A 997-nucleotide genomic window follows, 5' to 3' on the forward strand; every position below is an offset into this window, starting at 1 on the left:
GATCCTATACATCCTTCAACAGTGCATATGTGAAGGTTTGTTTTGCATGCAGTTGTGGTCAGATGTGAGGTCTCAGGAAGCCGATTGAATGAGGAAGGGGTCTGAGGTCATGAATGGATTTATAGATTAAGAATTTTTGCCGGGCAATGGTGGTGTATGCCTTTAGTCCCACTCAGGAGGCAGAGGCAGGCAGATTTCTGAGAGTTCCATGCCAGCCTGGTCTACAGATCGAGTTCCAGGACAGCCTCTAAAAGCTACAGAGAAACCCTGTCTCAAAAAACAAAAAGCAACAACAACAACAACAAAAGAATTTTAAAAGGTTTATTTACCTGTATGCACGTGTTTGTGAATTGTGCAAGTGCATGTCCCTATGAGTGCACAGAGGCCAGAAGAGGGCACTGGATCTCTTGGAGCTAGAGTTACAAGCATTTGTGGGTACCTGGCTTGCTGTGTGGGACAGGGATCTGAACTTGAGTCCTCATGATCACACAGCAAACACAAGAAGTGCTCTTAGCTGCTGGGCCATCTCTCCAACCTGGATATTTTTCTTTTTGCTTTTTGATACAGGTTCTTTTTTAAAAATATTTTTCAAGATTTTTTTTTCACATATGGATTTTTTTTTTTTTTTGCTACATGTATGTCTATGTACCAGGAGTGTGTGCCTGGTGCCTGGCAAAGCCAGGAAGGAGCATCAGATCCCATAGAACTGGAGTTATAGACATTCATTAGCCATCATATAGGCACTGGGAATCAAGTCTGGGTTCTCTAAAGAGCAGCCAGTGCTCTTAACCACTGAGCACCTCTCCAGTCCCTTGAGACTGGTTCTTGATATATAACCTTCACTTAACTGGGACTTGAAATGTTGTCCAGGTTGGCCCTGAACTCACAGAAATTTTCCTACCTCCATTTCCCGAGTGCTTCACCATCACAGGCTTTTGTTACTGTCCCTGGCTTAGATTTGGAATGTTTTGTTTGTTTTTGAATTTTTGACTTTTTG

The sequence above is a fragment of the Cricetulus griseus genome (genome assembly GCF_003668045.3).
Source record: "Cricetulus griseus strain 17A/GY chromosome 1 unlocalized genomic scaffold, alternate assembly CriGri-PICRH-1.0 chr1_1, whole genome shotgun sequence".
Taxonomy (NCBI): domain Eukaryota; kingdom Metazoa; phylum Chordata; class Mammalia; order Rodentia; family Cricetidae; genus Cricetulus; species Cricetulus griseus.